Here is a 24,515-nt window from a genome sequence, read left to right as displayed (position 1 = left end):
GATGTTAAGAAAAAAAAAAAAAAAGAATTACTCAAAGGGAAAAGACATGGCCTTGATCAAACACATATTTTTCAGATTTATGAATGATTAACACATCAGACACTCTTTTTGGATTATGTTTCCTTTTCACCATGGCTAAGAGCTGAAAAGATGAACACTATTACAGAATTAACATGTCATGAAGGCTGCGTAACCATTTAAGCATTTATGTAATATAATCAGCATCTGAGTAGGTACAGTAAGAGGCTATAATTATGCATTGATGTTGATAAAAGAGGAGGATTTCAAAGAAAGAAGCTGAATTTGTCATGCTTTGTTCAGGGATGTGTGTGTGCTCAGCCACAGTTTCATCTAATTGAGAGGCTATAGATTCAATCAAAAGATCTGAAAATCAGCTTAGCTTTCATATCAATAAAAGGATCAAGTGCCCTTCAGAAGCAAATAAAAGTGAGCAAACACCATTAAAATTGAGACTAATTGAGAATAAAAGTGGTGTGTAAACAAAATGGTGCCAGACAAAATTTTCACTCTTCCTCAAAAATCGTCTTTTTTTATTTCCCCCTCTTAAGAAGAATTTCACAACTAACCGAATGTGTCTTTGCCTAGACAGTCTTCTTTTGTAAGTACTTCAGCCACTGCCAGAAGGTGTCTATGGCAGCACTGGAGAGAGAACACAGTCATGAAATCCAGTATCTAGTGTCTATGCGTGCATGTTCAGTCACTTCAATCATATCATTCTTTGTGACCCCATGGATTGTAGCCTGCCAGGCAACTCTGTCCATGGGATTTCCCAGACAAGAACACTGGCGTGAGCTGCCATGCCTGCCTCCAGGAGATCTTCCCAATCCAGGGATCAAACCCTCGTCTCCTGTGGCTCCTGTGTTAGCTTCCCGATGAATTTCTTTACCTGCTGAGCCATCAGGAAAGCCCCGAGTGTTATATCTCTCTGTTAATAGTGATCTTTGAGCCAAAAGGAACGTCCTGGAAAGGAAAAAAAAAAAAAAAAAAAAGAGGAAGTATGGGAGAAGGGAAGGAACTGACAGGAAATTCTTTCTCTATGTGTATCTAAGTTCCAAAAAGTTACATTCAATTAATTGTAAACAGTCTATATCCCTCAAAATGACCAAGCCATTCTCAGTTAAAAGATAGCAAGTACCCACTATAAATAGCTATAGTGTATATCTCAGTAGTAAAATCTCTACTTCTACTCTTCAACAAGGGCAGAGAGATTTTTGTAAACAACTAAAACAAATGTGCTGGCGGCTTCCCCGGTGGCTCAGCTGGTAAAGAATCCACCTGCAACGTGGGAGACCTGGATCCCATCCCTGAGCTGGGAAGATCCCCTGGAGAAGGAAAGGCTATGCACTCCAGTATTCTGGCCTGGAGAATTCCATGGACTGCATAGTCCATGGGGCCACAAAGGGCAGGACACAACTGAGTGACTTGCACTCACTAAGACAAATTCCACTAGTGACAAAATTGAGTGGCACTTAGGCAAAGCGGGAAGAGGACAATAGTAGCAGTTTCTCTTGCTTGAAGTCTGGAATGCTCTAGAATCCACTGGACTCTTACATTCCAGGGACTCTCATTGAATATGGTCAGCATGTGCCACACAAATGGTTTTTCTGAGTCATTCTTGGGGAGAAAAAAGAAGAGCGTTGTTTGGAAGGATTCAATCACTTAATTCTTGCATTTCTGTCAGTAGGAGAATGGTGGTAAAAATGGAATCATGGGCTATATTATTCAGCAGTTTTCCTTTTTAATAGAAAACCAGATGCTCTCAGGCTTTCTACTGAGAGACTAGAAATGGAAAAGTAGTATTCAGTGCTCATTTACAACTATTTTCTTCTCCCCTTTTCCTTCTCCCTCTTTTCAATTCCTAAGACCTGATTTTAGGTGGATCAAAAGTGGTCTCTTGTAACATGGAACTTGCCCAACCAAGAATCACAGCATTATTGAGACTAGGTTCATCTGAATCCCCTATATGCCTTTACAGTAGAAGGCATATAGAAGAAATTTTTATTGTTGTATGTTTGTTTACTTCAGACTCTTAAAGACAAAGAAAAGTACAAGTATGCCTGGATACTTTCAACAGAATAAGAAACATATATACTTTACCAGTTAATGTAAATAAAATATGAAACACACTCATATAAATTTACCCAACCAGAAATGCCACACAGTGTTCTAACAACCAACATGTGAAGCAATAAGAGCCTGGGGTTTTACTGTAGCCATGTCATTATCAACCTATGAATCTATCCTGGTTGTCAGCAGTCTTATTTCTCTTTGGATCTGCTATACCCACTGGTTCACTGGTTTTTGTTAAGGAATATCTTGAAACTTTTCAAACCACATGACCTCTTTGGAAATGTTATTTCCTTTTTTTTTTTAAATTTAATTTTATTTTTAAACTTTACGTAACTGTATTAGTTTTGCCAAATATCAAAATGAATCCGCCACAGGTATACATGTGTTCCCCATCCTGAACCCTCCTCCCTCCTCCCTCCCCACTCCATCCCTCTGGGTCGTCCCAGTGCACCAGCCCCAAGCATCCAGTATCGTGCATCGAACCTGGACTGGCAACTCATTTCATACATGATATTTTACATGTTTCAATGCCATTTTGTTATTTCCTTTTTAAAAAACATTTATTTGTTTGGCTGCACCAGGTCTTAGCTGAGGCATGTGGGATCTAGTTTCCTGACCAAGGATTGAACTCAAGCCACATGCATTGGGATCATGGAACCTTAGCCACTGGGCCACCAGGGAAGTCCCCGGAATTGCTATTTTCAGTGGCTGCACTGTGTCTTCACATAGAAGGACCATACTGTGATTTCCCTACCCTACCCACTTTTATCCTTCAATGGTTAATGGTACATTCTCTTCTATGGTTCTTGGCTTCCAGGAGCTCAAAACTGACTGCAAGAAAGACAAATTGAAGAGAGGAGCACAGACTGGTTGGCAGGTGCGGGGAGGAGGAGGGCACAGCGGTGGCATTCTGGACTCAACGATCCATGGAATGGATTAAATGGGGAGATGCCTCTGGTTTTAGTGACCATTGGGGAGGTAACAGGATGAAACTTCTATCGTCTTTCCAGATGATAAAATCACACCAGGGAGCCAATGACCATTCCAGCTATACTCTTGCCTGTCAGGAATTTTCAACTTCAGATTTTGATAATCCAGGAAGGAATTTCACTTTTTTGTAAATTTCAATCATTTTATGAGGCTTAACATTAATACTCTTAGTTCCCTACTCAGTATATTATTTGTTAAAAAATAAACACACACAAATGTAAAATACCTTTCAAGCCAAAGATAATTTTATATTAGGGACTGTTATTAACTTTTTTTTTTTTTTTTTGCCATGTGGCATGTGGGATCTTAGTTCAGGGATTTTAGAGCAGGGATCTTAGAGATCTTAGAGCAGGGATGGGACCTGTGCCTCTGTCATGGAAGCATGGGGTCTTACCCACTGGATCACCATGGAAGTCCTTTATTAACTTTTAAAATTAGCTATTAGTATTTAATTTCCTATCCAGAATAAAACTTACATTACAAAATGAAAGCAGACCAATCTGTTTCCTAAAGATTTATTTCTATTTATTGAGATAACATATTTTTTTCCTTCAAAATGCATTGGTCAGTAGAATGATTTTCAAAAATTGTTTATAGCTAAGGGTCCTCTATGGAGGAGGAAATGGCAACCCACTCCAATGTTCTTGCCTGAAGAATCCCATGTAGAGAGGAGCCTGGCCTGGCTATCGTCCATAGGGTCACAAAGATTCGGGATGCAACTGAAGCAACTTAGCAAGCATGAGGGTCCTCTAAATTTCTCCTAACAGTAATGTTTTGTGAATTAATTAGTAGAAGAGCCGTATGCTGCTGCTGTTGTGTTGTTGCTCAGCCTTGTCTGACTCTCTGTGACCCCATGGACTGTAGCCCACCAGGCTCTTCTGCCCATGGGATTCTCCAGGCAACAACACTGCAATGGGTTGCCATTTCCTACACTAGGGGATCTTCCTGACTTAGGGATCTAATCCATATCTCTTGCATCTCCTGCATTGGCAGCAGGGTTCTTCATCACTGAGGCACCTGAGAAGAGCTGTATGAGCTGGTCAAAATTCTTCTCAGGAGCTGCAAGATATAAGCATTGTGTGCTAGGGGAAAGTGTTAGTGAAATAAAGAATTGTGGGAAATTCTTCAAGAGATGTGAATACCAGACCACCTGACCTGCCTCCTAAGAAATCTGTATGCAGGTCAAGAAGCAACAGTTAGAACTGGACATGGAACAATAGACTGGTTCCAATTTGGGAAAGGAATACGTGAAGGCTGTATATTGTCACCTTGCTTATTTAACTTATATGCAGAGTACATATTGTGAAATGCCAGACTGGAGGAAGCACAAGCTGGAATCAAGATTGCCAGGAGAAATATCAATAACCTCAGATATGCAGATAACACCACCCTTATGACAGAAAGCAAAGAGGAACTAAAGAGCCTCTTGATGAAAGTGAGAGAAGAGAATGAAGAAGCTGGCTTAAAACTCAACATTCAAAAAACTAAGATCATGGCATCTGGTCCCATCATGTCATGGCAAATAGATGGGGAAACAATGGAAACAGTGAAAGACTTTCTTTTCTTGGGCTCCAAAATCACTGCAGATGGTGACTGCAGCTATGAAATTAAAAGATATTTGCTCTTTGGAAGAAAAGCTATGACCAACCTAGACAGCATATTAAAAAGTAGAGATATTAATTTGTCGACAAAGGTCCATCTAATCAAAGCTATGGTTTTTCCAGTAGCCATGTATGGATGTGAGAGTTGGACCATAAAGAAAGCTGAGTGCCAAAGAATTGATGCTTCTGAACTGTGGTGTTGGAGAAGACTCTTGAGAGTCTCTTGGACTGCAAGGAGCTCCAACCGGTCCATCCTAAAGGAAATTAGTCCTGAATATTCATTGGAAGGACTGATGTTGAAGCTGAAACCCCAATACTTTGGCCACCTGATGTGAAGAACTGACTCATTGGAAGAGACCTTGATGCTGGGAAAGACTGAAGGTATAAAGGGATGACAGAGGATGAGATGGTTGGGTGGCATCACCGATTCACTGGAAATGAGTTTGAGCAAGCTCCAGGAGTTGGTGATGGACAGAGAGGCCTGGTTTGCTGCAGTCCATGGAGTCATAAAGAGTTGGACATGACTGAGTGACTGAACTGAGGATGACTTGGGGCCAATGAGTGGAAAAGTCTAAGCAAGGCTGATCCTTCTTGTCCAGCTGGAGAGTCAATAGTCATCATTGGAATTAGAAATAAATTTTAATATATTTTGTCTTTTGATAATGAGAAATTATCCAGAAATTTTTACTTACTGGATACAAAGCAGAGGCAGTGTTGTGGAGTGTTTGCTAAGCTGTTTGTCCAAGAAAACTTTATTCATGGAACACATAACTGGATCGTGGTCTGACAAACACCCTTTGGAAAATGTGGTTTTGTTTACTCTTTCACTCTCTTCTCCTTGAACCAGCCAGAGTTCATATTTCTCCTGGTGTGCCCTGGATCCTCTGCTCTAGTCCAGTGATCCTTAAGTTCTTCTTTAGCCAGTTTTCATGGAGCCACAGTTCAGTTCAGTTCAGTCGCTCAGTTGTGTCTGACTCTTTGCAACCCCATGAACCACAGCATGCCAGGCCTCCCTGTCCATCACCAACTCCCCGAGTTCACTCAAACTCACATCCATTGAGTCGGTGATGCCATCCAGCCATCTCATCCTCTGTCGTCCCCTTCTCCTCCTGCCCCCAATCCCTCCCAGCATCAGAGTCTTTTCCAATGAGTCAGCTCTTCGCATGAGGTGGCCAAAGTACTGGAGTTTCAGCTTTAGCATCATTCCTTCCAAAGAAATCCCAGGGCTGATCTCCTTCAGAATGGACTGGTTGGATCTCCTTGCAGTCCAAGGGACTCGCAAGAGTCTTCTCCAACACCACAGTTCAAAAGCATCAATTCTTCTGCACTCAGCTTTCTTCACAGTCCACCTCTCACATCCATACAAGACCACAGGAAAAACCATAGCCTTGACTAGATGGACCTTTGTTGGCAAAGTAATGTCTCTGCTTTTGAATATGCTATCTAGGTTGGTCATAACTTTTCTTCCAAGGAGTAAGCGTCTTTTAATTTCATGGCTGCAATCACCATCTGCTGTGATTTGGGAGCCCCCAAAAATAAAGTATGACACTGTTTCCACTGTTTCCCCATCTATTTCCCACGAAGTGATGGGACCAGATGCCATGATCTTCATTTTCTGAATGTTGAGCTCTAAGCCAACATTTTCGCTCTCCACTTTCACTTTCATCAAGAGGCTTTTGAGTTCCTCTTCACTTTCTGCCACGAGGGTGGTGTCATCTGCACATCTGAGGTTATTGATACAGATCAGCTCTAATTCCCATGCTTCTGGAAGGACAGGCTTCATGTCTCATCTGTGATTGAAAGCCAGCACCCAGCGCAGCACGTGTTGGTAGCCCAGTCACTGTGATGACTTCCACCTCTAAGTCCATCTTCTGCCCTCTTGAATTGTGGTTGCCTCTCTTCCTCCTGACAACAACAAAGTTGTTCTACCATGATAGATTGCTTCCATTCCCCCGACCACTTTCTTTTTTCTCCTTTTTGAGGCTGAGGGCTTCTTTGTTGGTTCCAAAGTTGGGTTGACTCACTGAGAGGAAGAGAAACGATTCCTAGTTTCTTCTTTGTTGGCCTGAGGTCACAGTTCCTTTCACTTGTCAGGTGAAAATCAAAGCCAGTATGAGCTGAGATCTTCCTAGGAGATTATAATGTTGATGTTGTATTGATACAGTTTGTCCACCAATCTTCTAGTTTCCCAAGGGGCGCAGTGGTAAAGAATCTGCCTGCCAGTGCAGGAAACCTAAGAGATGCAAGTTTGATCCCTGGGTCAGGAAGATCCCCTAGAGGAGGAAATGGTAACCCACTCCAGTATTCTTAACCAGGAAATCCCATGGACAGAGGAGCCTGGCGGGCTATATAGTCCATGGGGTCACAAAGAGTCAGACAACACTGAGCATGCACGCAACCAAATATTCACATCTCAGGAAGACAGAACTCCTGTAGCCTTTCTTCTTCACTCCAAAGTCAACTGCTTTAGTGTATTTAGTATAGCTAAGGTGTTGATTTGTTCTTTTGTCAATTCTATTTCTTTTCCTGTTCACTAAGCAACAAACTCAAATTCTATTACTCAGGGTACTACCAATTTATTTATTTATTGTATGCTGAATATAATGGACTGAACATATTTTTTAAAAAAGGATCTTTGCCCTTGAGAATCTCAGAATCCAGAAGAAATGTATGTAAACAACCAACAAAAAAGGTAAGTAGTAATACACAGAAGACATAATATAAACAGAAAAATAAGTGACTGAACAGAAGAGGCATGGAAAGAAGTTACTGTACACTCAACATGAAAAAAATAATCTGACCTGTTCTTTGAATGATAAGTAGAAATTCTTCAAGTAAAGAAGGTACATGGGTTTGAAAGTTTTTAGGAGGTGGAAATGAGGAAAAGAGACAGAGAGGAATTGTTCTTTGGCTGTGATCCATATGGCTTCTAATCTAAACAGTGTGTGCTCAGTCACTCAGTCATGTTCGACTCTTTGCGGCCCCATGGACTGTACCCGCCAGGCTCCTCTATCCATGGAACTTTCCAGGCAAGAATACTGGAGTGGGTTGCCACTTCCTTTTCCAGGGGATCTTCACAACCCAGGGATTGAACCCGGGTCTCTTGTGTCCTGCATTGGCAGGTGGGTTCTTTACCACTAGCACCACCTGGGAAGGGGGGAAGGCCAATTAAAAAAATGTAACCCATAGAAGCAAATCTTTCATATCCTAACACTTGTTTACCCTCAAATCCCTCTAAAGTGCCTCATACGTATTCTTTATGAGTCCGTGAGAAAAGTCAGGAGAAAATAAAAGAAAAAACTCTTACATCGTAGAAAATAGTGTTTGATAAAACTAGAAGGCACCACTTTGCAAAGAAAATGCACGTAGTATCTCTTCATAGCAAGCCAGTTAGTTCGCCAGAAATACTTTGTTGCTATTTTATAGTTTTGCTACATTGAAAAACCCACTGCTACACTGGAGTCAGGCTAAACTGAAACACTTACTGGAGCTTTAAAATTTTGTTTAGAGAATGCAAATGTTTAGCCAATAGTGTATTAGAAGACAGCAACAAATGTTGGTGGGATGGATGGGAACAGGACTGATGTGAAAACAGGAATGTTTCTGCAGTTTAAAAACAGTGGCTTTACTCACTTTTCAAGACTTGTGAATATTTGAAGGCATTAAGAGATATTTAATCAAACTTGCCTTGTATACACTATAAAAAATACTTAACTAAAGAATTCATGTAGGCAAACTGCCAAAGCTTAGTAGCTTCTGCAGAGGAGCCAAACACAACCATAATTAAACTATGAGGTTCAGTAAGTGGCTTGGTGAATTATCACATGTATGTTAAGTAACTTTGGTAATTGACAGAAACAGTTCCGGGGATGCAAAAGTATTGGGCAGACGAAGTAAGCCAAGTGCCTGGGAATAAATCTGTGCAACACTGGGGGATGAAGGCAGCAATTTCCAACTCTTTGGAGCTCCTACCAATTTACAATGTAAGGGGTTCCTGAGAAACTTCTTACCCCTTTTAAACTTGTAGACTGTGATGAAGATCCATGAGGTGTTCTCTCCCTGCAGTTTACCATCTGTGGCAAGATGTGTTAGGTCATGCCATCCTACAACTTGTTTGTCTGTCCCCATGAATATGGATCTGCCTATCCAATGGCACCCCACTCCAGTACCCTTGCCTGGGAAATCCCATGGATGGAGGAGCCTGGTAGGCTACAGTCCATGGGGTCGCTAAGACTCGGACACGACTGAGCGACTTCATTTTCACGTTTCGCTTTCATGCATTGGAGAAGGAAATGGCAACCCACTCCAGTGTTCTTGCCTGGAGAATCTCAGGGACAGAGGACCCTTGTGGGCTTCCATCTATGGAGTCACACAGAGTCGGACACGACTGACGTGACTTAGCAGCAACAGCAGCATCCAGGGATAGTCACAGTTATCTCAGAGTTAAAAAGTGAAGCGGCAACTCTGGGAGCAGGAAGTCAAGACAAATTCAGGGGAATAGTTTGACAGAACTTGGGCTGGCAGACTCCCTTCCCCAACCACAGAGGTTAAAAACAATCACTGGTAAAAGCTGGAAAAGTCAGACAACAAAGCAAGAGGGTGGCTCCAGATAAGAAAAGGACTAAGGCATAGAAGATGCGGCGTCAGAGGAGTCAGTGGTCCTCTAGATCTAGAGAAGTAAGGAATGCATGAACTGAAAATGTGAAGAGCAGAGGTCAAGAATCGAGGTTGAGAATCTCGGCGCAAAACAGGTAGCAAGCTCATCTTAATATCAGAAAGAGTGGGTAAGAGTGGGTATATGTAGATGTACAATTGATTCACTTTGCCATACCCCTGAAGCTAACACAACATCGTAGATCAACTATACTCCAGTAAAAGCAGTGGGAAGCTCCCACTGCTGTGCTAACAGCAGTCAAACTCCTCTCACCTATTCTACAGCAGATGCCTGTTAGCATATCCCTGGGCTTCTATGATGTGTCAGTTCTTCATAATAAAGTCTGATGATCTGAAAAATATCGGTCAACCAATATCAAATTGGTTCCCTGATTTACATTATAATTAAAATAAGTTCAAAATGATTATCATGTTCACAAAAGCCTGTATAATCTGACTTTTGCTCCTTTTCCAGCAAACCTGGAAAGTTTCCATTTATTCACAACATTCTCTCCATCCTGGCTGTGGTAGATTAGAATGTTTTTTCTTAATTCCTCACTTCCTGCTTCTGTCATGTGACTCTGTAATGCACCAAAGTGGACTGAGCCACTCCCTCATCCATTGGCTTTCAACTTGGGTGAGTGACTTTTGTTTCTGATGCTCATGAAAGTTTAAAATACTCTTGCAAGTTTTGGCCTGGCCTTTCTGAGTTCTGAGAGCCACCATGAGAAGGGTGTGTACTAGCGACCCTTATTTCCTTTGGCCTGGGCTCCAGAGGGGCTTGCGGGGAAACCTGAAACTTACCTGATTTCTGGCACCAAGTACGGTTCGCCCACAAGCCTACATTTGAGTGCCCCAACACTGCTGCTGCTAAGTCGCTTCAGTCGTGTCTGACTCTGTGCGACTCCATAGATGGCAGCCCACCAGGCTCCCCCGTCCCTGGGATTCTCCAGGCAAGAACACTGGAGTGGGTTGCCATTTCCTTCTCCAATGCAGGAAAGTGAAAAGTGAAAGTGAAGTCTCTTAGTTGTATCTGACTCTTATCGACCCCATGGACTGCAGCCTACCAGGCTCCTCTGTCCATGGGATTTTCCAGGCAAGAGTACTGGAGTGGGGTGCCATTGCCTTCTCCGGGCCCAACACTAACTAACACTAACTGTTGCTGAAGCTGAAGCTCCAATACTTTGGCCACCTGATGCAAAGAGCTGACTCACTGGAAAAGATCCTGATGCTGAGAAAGACTGAGGGCAGGAGGAGAAGGGGGTGGTAGAGGATGAGATGGTTGGATGGCATCAAAGACTCAATGGCCATGAGTTTGAGCAAACTACAGGAGATAGTGAAGGACAGGGAAACCTGAAATGCTGGAGTCCACGGGGTTGCAAAGAGGCAGACATGACTGAGCGACTGAACAACAAAATCCATGAATGACTCCACCTCCGTGAATGCAAAGAAATGTTATGTTATTCACTGCAGTAGTTCTAGGACTTGCAATAGTGTTGAATTCCTGCTGAGGTGGCACTGGACTCTCCTGAAACCTTGTGCAGCTGGGCTGTGATTACTAGTTACAAGGCCATTGGCTATTATTCTAGTTTTCACAGCCCTCAAGATCACACACATGAAGTCACAAAGTCTTTCCAGTCACACCCTAAGTGCCCACTTATAGCTGGGAAAGAGGGATAGCTTGACCGATACTGAAACTCCTTGGAGTTTTGCAGAGAAAGCGGACACGTAAGTGAACACTGTTTATATCAGGGAATTTGCTGCTGCCAGAGAACCAAGGCACATGTTTCCACTTCAAACAAATTATCTGTTGCTGTTGTTGTTGAGTCGCTAAGTCATGTCCTACTTTTTGCAACCCCGTGGACTGTAGCACCCCAGGCTTCTCTGTCCTTCACCATTTCCCTGAGTTTCCTCAAACTTATGTGCATAGAGTTGGTGATGCCATCCAACCATCTCATCCTCTGTCATCCCCTTCTCCTCCTGCCCTCCATCTTTCCCAGCATCAGGGTTTTTTCCATGAGTCAGCTCTTCGGTTTAGCATCAGTCCTTCTAATGAATATTTATTCTGATTTCCTTTAGGATTGATCAAGAAAGTCACACTGAATTTCAGGAAAGTTTTACAATATCCATAGTTGAGAAAGATATATTCCTTTGTTATTTTGCAACTTTTCCACATGACATAAGATTTCAAGTTTAAAAACTGACTGAGTCTTGATAAAGACACTGAAAATAGCATTTCTTCATGTTGAATAAATGTACATAATTCATACACTAAAACAGTGTATTTAGATATGATGGCAAATGAATAGAGTGACATTTTCAGCGGCACATAGAGTGGAAAATTTTCTGTTTTGTGTATGTATATTTTCTATGTAATTTAAAATTTCTCATTTAAGCATCATGTATTTTAGTATACATTAGATGGAAATATTATTATAAGGACAGAAATATTATTATATTTTCTACTTTTTCTTCCTTCTTAATGAACAAAATATGTTATCTCTTAGGTATGTCAGTGGTTTAGTTGATAAGTTGTGTCCAACCCTTGCGACCCCATGGACTGCAGCCCACCAGGCTCCTCTGTCCATGGGATTTCTCAGGCAAGAATACTGGAGGGGGTAGCCATTTCCTCTTCCAGAGGATCTTCCTGACCCAGGGTCCAACACAGGTCTTCTGCATTGCAGGCAGATTCTTTACTACTGAGTCACCAGGGAAGTTCTATCTGTTAGGTATCCAGTTGGCTTTAAGTAACAGCATCTATCCTTCCATTACTGGGAATTTGAAAGTAGGAAGCTGATGGCATTGCCTCAAAAGCTCTGTGTCTTCTGACTCCAGGTCACCATCCTTACAATTCTCCTGACATTTCCCTGAAATTCACAAGATGCTGCCACAGTTTCAAAAAACAGTGGAGCTGAAGAAAGAAGAGGGAAGAAATAGTGGCAGAACTATCTCTGGATTTTATTTCCATGACAAAAATCTATTCCAGGTGCTCCTACTGAATTTTGCTTATATTTCTTTGGCCAAGGCAAGGCCATATGGCCATTCTTAACTACTGGGGGTTCTGGGAAAGCAAGTATTTAACTTTCATTTTTATTTTTTTTTTTAGATGTGGACCATTTTTAAAGTCTTTACTGAATTGGTTACAACACTGCTCCTGTTTAATGTTTTCTGGCCCCAAGGCATGTGGGATCTTAGTTCCCCGAAAAGGATGGAATCCACTCCTCTCTGGTTGGTAGGCAAAGTCTTAGCCACTGGACCACCAGGGAATTCCCAGAAGTATTTAACTTTTGACTCAAAGAGAAGAAGACGTCAAGGGAGAAGGAAGGGCAAATGTGGGTTGGGTGACCTGGCCAAAGCATATGACATGTAGTGGCTATGTGCATTAATTGTTGGACAAAGAATTATCTTCAGGGGCTACTCAAGAATGTTAAGCTACATGCATGTTCAGCAGTATTACTGTCCCCCCTCCCGCCCGCCGCCCCAGTGTGGGGTGTTGCTAGGACAGTAGGTCAGCTGAAGACTACATTTCCCAGGTTCCTTTGTGTCCAGATGAAGCCACTGAACTTGTTCTCATCAGTGAAAAGCGAGCAGAGCTGATGAGACAGGACTTCCACTGACTCTTTGTGCCTTCAGCCAGCTGTGTGCAGACAATGTTGTGGCTGATGGAGCTATAAGACAGCAGAAACCTGGATCCCTGAATCATTGTGTGGAGCATAATCTCCAGGGGACTAGTTACATGTGCTTGTTACTAAAACTGGGAAATTTATCTATTACAGGTGCTAATATTACCTTACGGGGCTGCCCAAGTGGCATGAGTGAATCCGTCTGCCAATGCAGGAGACACAGGTTCAGTCCCTGGGTCTGGAAGATCTCCTGGAGAAGGAAATGGCAACTCACTCCAGTATTCTTACCTGGAGAATCCCCATGGACAGAGGAGCCTGGTAGGCTACAGACCAAGGGGTTGCAAAAAGCTGGATATGACTTAGCAACTAAACAACAACAATATTACCTTATATAAGACAATAACTTATGCTTATATCACCCTGAATCTTTCATTGGTTTTGCTTATGTTTTCCTTTATTCAGTTTTTCTATCTTCCCTTTAGAGATTTTCCTCATTACCCTATTTTTAAGAACATGTAACTTTTTGTAGTTTCTTAAACAGGTTGAGCATTATTCCTTCTAATGCCTTGCTTCTACTCTGCTGTGTTCTAAGAAGCCAGATAATGAAATATGTTAGGACTTGGCTGACTGCTATAACACTCTGAGCTAAGCATATGATGCTGGTTTGGGCTACTGTGGCGTCTCGTGTGATTTACCTCCTATAGGATAGTCACCTGATAAAGGACAAATAGGGAATTGCACGCTAAATGTGATCCAGGGTGAGGTGCAATGGTTTGGTAGAGTATGTGAGTATCATAATATTTTGAATTAGAGCAAATGGCTATTTCATTTCCCAGAGCTGTAAAGGGAACTTTGTGAGCAGATAGAATTTCAAGAGTTCTATCAGATCAGATCAGATCAGTCGCTCAGTCGTGTCCGACTCTTTGCGACCCCATGAATCACAGCACGCCAGGCCTCCCTGTCCATCACCAACTCCCAGAGTTCACTCAGACTCACATCCATCGAGTCAGTGATGCCATCCAGCCATCTCATCCTCTGTCGTCCCCTTCTCCTCCTGCCCTCAATCCCTCCCAGCATCACAGTCTTTTCCAATGAGTCAACTCTTCGCATGAGGTGGCCAAAGTATTGGAGTTTCAGCTTCAGCATCATTCCCTCCAAAGAAATCCCAGGGCTGATCTCCTTCAGAATGGACTGGTTGGATCTCCTTGCAGTCCAAGGGACTCTCAAGAGTCTTCTCCAACACGACAGTTCAAAAGCATCAATTCTTTGGCGCTCAGCCTTCTTCACAGTCCAACTCTCACATCAATACAGGACCACAGGAAAAACCATAGCCTTGACTAGACGGAGCTTTGTTGACAAAGTAATGTCTCTGCTTTTGAACATGCCATCTAGGTTGGTCATAACTTTCCTTCCAAGGAGTAAGCGTCTTTTAATTTCATGGCTGCAGTCACCATCTGCAGTGATTTTGGAGCCCAGAAAAATGAAGTCTGACACTGTTTCCACTGTGTCCCCATCTATTTCCCATGAAGTGGTGGGACCAGATGCCATGATCTTTGTTTTCTGAATGTTGAGCTTTAAGCCAACTTTTCACTCTCCATTTTCACTTTCATCAAGAGGCTTTTGAGTTCCTCTTCACTTTCTGCCATAAGGGTGGTGTCATCTGCACATCTGAGGTTATTGATATTTCTCCCGGCAATCTTGATTCCAGCTTCTGTTTCTTCCAGTCCAGCGTTTCTCATGATGTACTCTGCATATAAGGTAAATAAACAGGGTGATAATATACAGCCTCGACGAACTCCTTTTCCTATTTGGAACCAGTCTGTTGTTCCATGTCCAGTTCTAACTGTTGCTTCCTGACCTGCATACAAATTTCTCAAGAGGCAGGTCAGGTGGTCTGGTATTCCCATCTCTTTCAGAATTTTCCACAGTTTATTGTGATCCACACAGTCAAGGCTTTGGCATAGTCAATAAAGCAGAAATAGATGTTTTTCTGGAACTCTCTTGCTTTTTTGATGATCCAGCGGATGTTGACAATTTGATCTCTGGTTCCTCTGCCTTTTCTAAAACCAGCTTGAACATCAGGAAGTTCATGGTTCACATATTGCTGAAGCCTGGCTTGGAGAATTTTGAGCATTACTTTACTAGCGTGTGAGATGAGTGCAATTGTGCGGTAGTTTGAGCATTCTTTGGCATTGTCTTTCTTTGGGATTGGAATGAAAACTGACCTTTTCCAGTCCTGTGGCCACTGCTGAGTTTTCCAAATTTGCTGGCATATTGAGTGCAGCACTTTCACAGCATCATCTTTCAGGATTTGGAACAGCTCAACTGGAATTCCATCACCTCCACTAGCTTTGTTCGTAGTGATGCTTTCTAAGGCCCGCTTGACTTTACATTCCAGGATGTCTGGCTCTAGGTGAGTGATCACACCATCGTGATTATCTGGGTCGTGAAGATCTTTTTTGTACAGTTCTTCTGTGTATTCTTGCCATCTCTTCATAATATCTTCTGCTTCTGTTAGGTCCATACCATTTCTGTCCTTTATCGAGCCCATCTTTGCATGAAATGTTCCTTTGGTATCTCTGATTTTCTTGAAGAGATCCCTAGTCTTTCCCAGTCTGTTGTTTTCCTCTATTTCTTTGCATTGATTGCGAAGAAGGCTTTCTTATCTCTTCTTGCTATTCTTTGGAACTCTGCATTCAGATGCTTATATCTTTCCTTTTCTCCTTTGCTTTTCACTTCTCTTCTTTTCACAGCTATTTGTAAGGCCTCCCCAGACAGCCATTTTGCTTTTTTGCATTTCTTTTTCATGGGGATGGTCTTGATCCCTGTCTCCTATACAATGTCACGAACCTCATTCCATAGTTCATCAGGCACTCTATCTATCAGATCTAGGCCCTTAAATCTATTTCTCACTTCCACTGTATAATCATAAGGGATTTGATTTAGGTCATACCTGAATGGTCTAGTGGTTTTCCCTACTTTCTTCAATTTCAGTCTGAATTTGGCAATAAGGAGTTCATGGTCTGAGCCACAGTCAGCTCCTGGTCTTGTTTTGCTGACTGTATAGCTTCTCCATCTTTGGCTGCAAAGATTGTAATCAATCTGATTTTGGTGTTGACCATCTGGTGATGTCCATGTATAGAGTCTTCTCTTGTGTTGTTGGAAGAGGGTGTTTGTTATGACCAGTGCATTTTCTTGGCAAAACTCTATTAGTCTTTGCCCTGCTTCATTCCGTATTCCAAGGCCAAATTTGCCTGTTACTCCAGATGTTCCTTGACTTCCTACTTTTGCATTCCAGTCCCCTATAATGAAAAGGACATCTTTTTGGGGTGTTAGTTCTAAAAGGTCTTGTAGGTCTTCATAGAAGCATTCAACTTCAGCTTCTTCAGCATTACTGGTTGGGGCATAGACTTGGATTACTGTGATACTGAAGAGTTCTATATAAAGTGCCTATTCTATTAAGCAATCTATTTACTTTATAATGATGATAACATCTAAATTATTTGTCTAAAATACCTAGCCACTAGTCATTATGACTATGGTTAAGATTCAAGGGGCATAATGAATGCATGTCTAATTAAATTTTGCAGATTTCAAAAGATTTTTCACTCTAAGTTAAACACATAGCATCTCTGCTGAAAGCCAGGATTGGTCCAAGCCTAGGGTGGCCTGTGATGGCATGACATTGGTGGCAGAAAAATAGGGAGAAATATCACAGACCTTGAAAACTGATCTCAGTTCTAATCTTGCTGTGCATTATTTTAGGATTTTCTCAACTTCTCTGAGCCTCAGTAGTCTTCTCGATGAAGTTAAGTCTAGAAGCACTAAGTTAATTACAGACATTAAGTGAGACATGCAAAATACTTAGTTCAAAACAGCACAATGTTAAAATTCATGCATGTTCATTTTTTCTTGTCTAATATTATAGTTTAAGTAAAAATACTTATATTAAATGTTCTAGGGTGGGCATAATAATCTTTTTTTTACCACGATTTTCTATCTGAAACAAGTATTTGTTTTGTCAAGAATGCAACTTCATATTTTGGTAATAAACATAATAATTAACAGTATTTCCTCTTTTAGTTAATACATGTATTTCAATCACAAGCCCATTTTAGAACTGAGTTGCCACCTTCCACCATAATTGCAGTAACAATATGCAAATCCACCCATAATCTAAAATATGAAAATAAAGATGAGCAGGTGATTTAGTTTTTTGAAGACAACCTAGTGTGCTAACAAGGGGAAAAAAGTCAATATAAATGTGAATAAACTCTAGTTTAAATAAACTCTAGTTTATTTAAAGTTTTAAAATAAACTTTAAAAGAAAACTCATTTCTTCCTTTTAAAGACACGTATTTATTATGATCATTCTCAGTATTTTTTTTTTTTTTAATCTCAGGGAGTGCAGCTTTGAATGTTCCCCCCAAAATGGGTTTCATGGGAGGAGTCATTTTCTCTGTAGTATTTCCAGGGAGACTTACAGCAATAATGTGATCCCTTGCAAGCTTGCAACCAACACTCCAGTTGAGGGGAAGAGGTGCACTAATTGGTTCCTGGCCCCCTGGCTCCACAGGGCTCTGGCAGTCTGTCTGTTCCCAGGGCCAAGTGCATGGAGAAGATTAACCTGCTCTTCTGGGGCTCCACCTCCAGTAAAAACAGACCCCTGTGGTTTTGTAAGGGCTTCCCAGGTGGCGCTAGCAGTAAAGAAACCAGCTGCCAATGCAGAATACACAAGAGACAGGGGTTCAATCCCTGGGATGGAAAGATCCCCTGGAGGATGGCCTGGCAATCCACTCCAGTCTTCTTGCCTGGAGAATCCCCAGGGACAGTGAAGCTTGGTGGCTATGGTACATAAGGCTGCAAAGAATTGGACACCATGGAAGTGCCTCAGCATGCATGGACACATTGGGTTTTAAATCAAGCTAGATTTTGGATTCAATACTCTAAAAATATACTATTAGAAAAGAATATATTCCCATTACTCAGAGTATGGATTTATCAATATTTACTAAAGTAGCTCAAAGGTCACTGAGTTAGCTACTGAAAAATAGAAACAAAAATGTGAATATCAATTGAAATTTAGATTTCTCTACTTTTATGTTTTTCTTTTTGTATCAAGTCAACGTCGTTGGACAATTTACTAATTTAGCAATTGGCCAGTTTCTTTCATCAATGGACTCTTCTACCTCTGATATTCCCAAATCCAGAGTTTAGGGTATGAACCATTTTAGGCTTCTTTGCCTAAACCACTCAGTGCTGAGTAGATGCAGATGTAAATCCAATTGACACTAAGAAATCAGTGATTATTACGGTTCTGGCTCTCCCGTATGTGGATGAAGAAGAAATGGGAGGTGTTATAAATGATAGTACAGAAAGAATACATAGAAATCTTGTGGTGAAAGGACCTCTTTTTTCAACTTAAAACTTGATGCTGAAATAATTGTAGTTTTATTTGCATTTGCGATGATTAAGACAAAAAGATCACATTTACCCCAATTTAGCTTCCTCGTATGATAAAATACAAGTGCTGCACTCAATATGCCAGCAAATTTGGAAAACTCAGCAGTGGCCACAGGACTGGAAAAGGTCAGTTTTCATTCCAATCCCAAAGAAAGGAAATGCCAAAGAATGCTCAAACTACCGCACAATTGCACTCATCTCACATGCTAGTAAAGTAATGCTCAAAATTCTCCAAGCCAGGCTTCAGCAATATGTGAACCATGAACTTCCTGATGTTCAAGCTGGTTTTAGAAAAGGCAGAGGAACCAGAGACCAAACTGCCAACATCCGCTGGATCATCAAAAAAGCAAGAGAGTTCCAGAAAAACATCTATTTCTGCTTTATTGACTATGCCAAAGCCTTGACTGTGTGGATCACAATAAACTGTGGGAAATTCTTCAAGAGATGGGAATACCAGACCACTTGACCTGCCTCTTGAGAAACCTCTATGCAGGTCAGGAAGTAACAGTTAGAAGTGGACATGGAACAACAGACTGGTTCCAAATAGGAAAAGGAGTTCGTCAAGGCTGTATATTGTCACCCTGCTTATTTAACTTATATGCAGAGTACATCATGAGAAATGCTGGGCTGGAAGAAGCAGAAGCTGGAATCAAGATTGCCGGGAGAAATATCAATAACCTCAGATATGCAGATGACACCACCCTTATGGCAGACAGTGAAGAGGAACTCAAAAGCCTCTTGATGAAAGTGAAAGAGGAGAATGAAAAAGTTGGCTTAAAACTCAACATTCAGAAAACGAAGATCATGGCATCTGGTCCCATCACTTCATGGGAAATAGATGGGGAAACAGTGGAAACAGTGTCAGACTTTATTTTCTTGGGCTCCAAAATCACTGCAGATGGTGATTGCAGCCATGAAATTAAAAGACACTTACTCCTTGGAAGAAAAGTTATGACCAACCTAGATAGCATATTGAAAAGCAGAGACATTACTTTGCCAACAAAGGTCCACCTAGTCAAGGCTATGGTTTTTCCAGTGGTCATGTGTGGATGTGAGAGTTGGACCATGAAGAAAGCTGAGCGCCGAAGAATTGATGCTTTTGAACTGTGGTGTTGGAGAAGACTCTTAAGAGTCCCTTGGACTGCAAGGAGATCCAACCAGTCCATTCTGAAGGAGATCAGCTCTGGGATTTCTTTGGAAGGACTGATGCTAAAGCTGAAACTCCAATACTTTGGCCACCTCATGCGAAGAGTTGAGTCACTGGAAAAGACTCTGATGCTGGGAGGGATTGGGGGCAGGAGGAGAAGGGGAAGACAGAGGATGAGATGGCTGGATGGCATTACGGACTCGATGGACGTGAGTCTGAGTGAACTCTGGGATTTGGTGATGGATAGGGAGGCCTGGCGTACTGCGATTCATGGGGTAACAAAGAGTCGGACACAACTGAGCAACTGAGCTGAACTGAATGATAAAATATGGGCAAAACTGTAGTACAACATCAGAACCGAGATACCTATATGGCTAAAGTCAAGATACAGAACATTTCCTGTACCATGACAATCCCTCATGTTCCCTGTTTATTCAGAATCACCTTAGCCATTCAGCCATGAATCTGTTTTCCAGATTCCAGCCATGAATCTGTTTTTATAAATTTGCCATTTCAGGAATTCAGGAAGTTTTAGCTACTTGTCAGTCACTCGGTCGTGTCTGGCTCTTTGTGGCCACATGTACTGCAGCACGTGAGGCTTTTCTATCGTCCACTGTCTCCCACAGTTTGCTCAGATTCATGTCTGTTGAGTTGGTGATACTATCTAACCATCTCACCCTTTCTTTGGTCTTCAATCTTTCCCACTATCAGGATCTTTTCCAATGAGCTGGCTCTTCACATCACACAGCCGAAGGATTGGAGCTTCGGCATCAGTCCTTCCAATGAGTATTCAAGGTTGATTTCCTTTAGGATTGACTCATTTGAGCTCCTTGCTGTCCAAAGGATTCTTAAGAATATTCTCCAGCACCACAGTTCCAAAGTGTCAATTCTTCAGTGCTCAGCTCTCACATCCATACATGACAATTGGAAATACCATAGCTTTGATAACATAGACCTTTGTCGACAAAGTGATGTCTTTGCTTTTAATAAGTTGACTAGGCTTGTCATAGCTTTCCTTCCAAGGACACTGCACTGTGGTGAGGCAGGCCCTAGACTCCTGGATGATAGGGAAAGTCCTGACTCTGCCCTGATACCACCTAAGGAGCAGGAGAGGCACTTGCTGCCCCTTTACTGCTAGGGGTGCGTGGATGTGGATGTCTGATTGGGTCAGTCTGATTCTGGACCCCCACTTAACCACGAAGTTGACCACCACCACCACAACTGGCAAGTCCCACAGGAAACCCAGGGTTGGAATATGGGTGAAAGTTTCCCAAAGGACAGGAACCGATATTTCCAGAGCAAAGAGGAAAAGTACTGGGTGGGAAAAAAAAACAAAACACAACAGTGCCTGGTACATTATTATTCAGTTTTGGGGTGACTTAGGAAGCTTCTTCGTGTGTTCAGTCAGTCAAACATGTCTGACTCTTCGCAACACCACAGACTGTAGCCCGCCAGTCTCCTCTGTCCATGGGATTTCCCAGGCAAGAATACTGGAGCAGGTTGCCATTTCTTCCTCCAGGGGATCTTCCCGACCCAGGGATCAAACCAGTGTCTCCTGTATCTCTCTCACTGGCAGGTGAATTCTTTACCACTGAGCCACCTGGGAAGCTCAGAATGCTTGCTGCTGCTGCTGTTAAGTCGCTTCAGTCGTGTCCGACTGTGTGACCCCATAGACTGCAGCCCACCAGGCTCCCTCGTCCCTGGGATTCTCCAGGCCAGAACACTGGAGTGGGTTGCCATTTCCTTTTCCAATGCATGAAAATAAAAAAGTGAAAGTGAAGTCGCTCAGTCGTGTCCAACTCTTCGCGACCCCATGGACGGCAGCCCACCAGACTCCTCCATCCATGGGATTTTCCAGGCAAGAGTGTTGGAGTGGGGTGCCTTATTTTTAAATATTTTCGATGATTGTGGCTTCTTAGAAAAGGCAGTGAGAGAAAGTGGAACAATACTTAAGTCATTTTATGTCTTTGTTCAACATTCATTTCTTCTGCAGTATTTTACTGAGTGAGTACACTGGGTTAGGACCTGTGCTAGTTATTGAGAACCCATTGGGGAAAAACCCACTATTTTTTTCTCAAGAAGCTTAAAAGGTGGGGGTTTCTGTTTGGCAGCTGGGCAAAAAGGTAGGAATTTTTTTCTAAAATTGTACATGTATATAGTATCTTAGTTTTGAAATGTAAACCATATATACATGTGAATGCATCTTTATTTTCAGCAGCAGCAGGGCTTTTCTTTCTAGAAAGAAAGTGATGAGCGGGTGTTATTCTCTAGATGTGAGGGCTTCTCATGGCGGTGGCTTCTCTTGTTGTGGAGCACGGGCCCTAGGGCTTAAGGGCTTCAGTAGTTGCGGCTCCTGGGCTCCGGGGCACAGCATTGATAGTTGTGGCTCAGGGGCTTAGTTGCTCCGAGGCTTGTAGGATCCTCCAAGGCCAGGGATTGAACTGGTGTCTCCTGCATTAGCAGGCGGACTCTTTACCACTGAGCCACCAGAGAAGTCCTCTATTTTGTTTTGTTTTGTTTTGTTTTATACCGGATTGTCTCTCTTCCTCTCTATGGCTGGCAATAGGCCTTTAAAAGTATTTAGAGACTTTAATTTCAGAGGAGGTAAAAGTGGTTAGTCACTACAATTTACTTTTCACCGTTAGCTTTGCTCTGATATATAAAGATCCTGGGAAGTGATTCAACCAAAAGAGGGGACAGAGCCTCTTAAGTTGAATAATGACCAGTTCAAGAGAAGTAGAGGAATGGGGAGGAGAGGGTCTGAGAACCTGCATTCATCTGGCACTTACCATGTAGATGAACTGCTGGAGCTTCAGTTTCTTCTGGGAGCATTTTCCTCATGTGTAGACCTCAAAGGAGGGAGGGAGATAACAGCCTATAACAAGCTGTCAACTCAACACAGAATATCAAGAGAAGCATCTATCATTCCACTGCTTACAGTGGATTAATTGCCAATGAAGTTTCCAAAAATGATCTGATCCAGGGTTAGACCCAGGGCAAGTTCCTACAAGATGATAAAAAATCACAGGGACCAGGTGAGCAGAGTCCCATTCTAGATGAAGATAACGTGGACACATTCATTTCTAGTGTGAGTTTATATTTTCAGGCAGAGCCTCTGAAAACCCATTTGACTCTTCCACATTTTTGACACCCTTATTTCCTATACAGGGCCTGTGATGTAAGTTTATAATTTAACTCAACAGACATGGGAAACACATATTATTGGCCAATGTGCTAGATTATATATACGAAAAGATGAGATATAGTTGTTGATCTCTTTGAACTGGAACTGTTAGGGGAAGCTCACTGACTGGAACCACCCACCCTGGCCAGACACCATAGTAACCATTTGCATGGGTTGTTTTAGGACAGGAGGTCCTGGTAAGGAACACGGAACTAATAAGCTACCACCAACCGGAAGAGTTTGGGAAAGGTCAAAAGGAGACACCACATGTCTGATCACCCCCCAGAATCCTTCTCTCTGGCATCCATCTTGGCCAAATGAGGTGTGCACCACCAGGAAGGACTCTGAGTCAGAGTGATTGGCTAACGACAACCCGGAAACTAATCCCATCACCATAAAACCAGAGACTGCTGCTGCCTGACAGAGCTCTTCTCCTGGGTTCCCTTACCCTACTGCTCTCCACTCAGGTGCCCTTTCCCAATAAAATCTCTTGCTTCATCAGCACATGTGTCTCCTCAGGACAATTCATTTCCTAGTGTTTGACAAGAGCCCAGTTTCGGGCCCTGGAAAGGGTCCCCCTTCCTGCAACAGAACAGTTGACATGTGATTGGTACAATTACTTAGTTCTGTGCTTGAAAATAGATGAATTTATTTTTCCTTCAAAACATGATCTCTCTGGAACAATAAATCTAGATTTTAAAATTTGGAAACATGATATTTTTGCTTATCTTTAAGAACGAAAATAGTATTAAATGAAAGGAAATTACCCAAAGAGAATGTATGGAAGGTCAAGTCACTACCAATTTCTGCATAAGGTCGCAAGTCTTGTAAGAAAAAGGTAATTAAGAAAACTCTGGTTCTCCATTCAGGTATCATAAATGCTTATATATTATATGTATCTTTATGTAAGTTTAATTTAAAACATCCAACACTTATAAACAGAAACTGTGCTGCGTGCCTGCCTCCGTAGAAAGTAATTTACGCTGTGAATGCCCAGGTCATTACTAAGATGTAATGTTATAAAATTCTAGGTATTTATATGGAAAGGGAATAAAACATTAAGAATTTCCTTTTTCCATTTAAAGGAGTGAACACCAAAAGGCCATTTTAAGACTCTAGAAGTGCCATAGAAATTTCCAAAAGAAGTTGTAATGTATAAAACAAAGGGTAACACCAACCACAAGGGAAAAAAAAATCATAGAAACGGGAGTGGGGGTGGCGGGGCGGGGTGGGGGCGGTGAACACACTTCCTGGCTCAGAAGCTCTTAAAAGTTCTGAGCCAGAAAACCTCCCGCACCGGGGCGAGGAATGTCTTTGGCTCTGCACTGACTCCCTGCTAAGTTCCCCTTCAAGTTTTGCCTCCCTCGCTCCTCGGTTCCCGCCTCAGACCCGAACGTGGGAGCCACAGGAGGAGGCCGGCATGCATACCTGGAGCTGTCGGACAGAATCAGCTTCCGACGCATGTTGATTCGGAATGCCACCACACCTAACACAGGCCGTATTTGCAGGCAGACCCAAGGGATTTCAAGCGACACCCGGAAGCTCATCTTACTCATTAGGGACCCAGCCGGGAAAAGAACAATAGTCAAATTGAGCCAAGACCGCGCCTTCCTTCGTCCTCCGCAGCAGTTCGCGGGCGGCGCGCGGGGCCTGCGCCCGGGCTGGGGCGGGGAGCCGGAGCCCGAAAAGGCGCGCTGCCCCTTTAAAAGGCCGCGCATCTCCGGGCCGGCCTTCCTCCCCGGGGCTCCAGCTGTGATTGACGC

At 42.5% G+C, this 24,515-nt stretch overlaps 1 long non-coding RNA gene across 1 annotated transcript; it reads right to left on the bottom strand.

The window, feature by feature from the left end:
* Positions 1-52: 52 nt before the first annotated feature.
* Positions 53-24,408, bottom strand: LOC112580647. The gene is made up of 3 exons (XR_003104981.2): positions 24,181-24,408; positions 22,358-22,417; positions 53-981 (listed from the first exon to the last, which is right to left on the bottom strand). It is a non-coding gene; the product is annotated as an uncharacterized LOC112580647 (long non-coding RNA).
* Positions 24,409-24,515: the final 107 nt, after the last annotated feature.

Source organism: Bubalus bubalis, chromosome 19 (assembly GCF_019923935.1).
Source record: "Bubalus bubalis isolate 160015118507 breed Murrah chromosome 19, NDDB_SH_1, whole genome shotgun sequence".
NCBI classification, from domain to species: Eukaryota; Metazoa; Chordata; class Mammalia; order Artiodactyla; family Bovidae; genus Bubalus; species Bubalus bubalis.
This window is presented reverse-complemented; position numbering and strand designations above follow the sequence as displayed.